Genomic DNA, 636 nt, shown 5'->3' with positions numbered 1-636 from the left:
TGCTGCGTGAACCGCCGCGAGGTGAGCGTGCCGGCCTCTGGCCTGAAGGCGGCTTTGCCCGCGCGCGCGCCTCCGCCCCCACGCGTCGCGGGCACACGCCGAGCTTTCCCGACTGCCCTGGGGCCTCGGGCCCCCTTCCTCGAGTTTCTTTTGCGAGACGCCCAGGCGGACGACCGACCCCACCCCGTAAACGGGAGGAGTAATGGTTCTCCTTACGCGCCGGGGCCAGCGCTGCCCAGCCTTCCCCCTCCAGCCCGCAGATAACGGGACGCCTTTTGTAGACTGGGAGCGGCGTGTGAATGGCTCTCCCGGGGGCGTTTGGATGGGCGAAGAGCCGTTTAGACCAGGATGAGGGAACTGTGACCTGCTCGAGTCACAGCTCCTGGCAGAGCTGAACCAAAGCCTGGCTCTGGGAACTCGCTGGCGCCGCGTCTGCCCTCAGAAAGCGGGCTGGCTCTGCAGCGCCTCTGGGAGACATCCAGGCGGTGCCTCCCGTTCGAGGACAGCAAAGGCCCTGGGCATCCTTTAAAACACTCCCAAAGCAGACCTGGCCATAGACTCTGCTCCCTTTTAATGTCGTCCCAGCGTACTGGATCAATTTCTAAGGGAGAAACTGAGGCAGGAAGGCAAAAGGAC

Source organism: Suricata suricatta, chromosome 3 (assembly GCF_006229205.1).
Source record: "Suricata suricatta isolate VVHF042 chromosome 3, meerkat_22Aug2017_6uvM2_HiC, whole genome shotgun sequence".
Classification (NCBI taxonomy): domain Eukaryota; kingdom Metazoa; phylum Chordata; class Mammalia; order Carnivora; family Herpestidae; genus Suricata; species Suricata suricatta.
Note: the sequence above shows the minus strand (reverse complement) of the source record.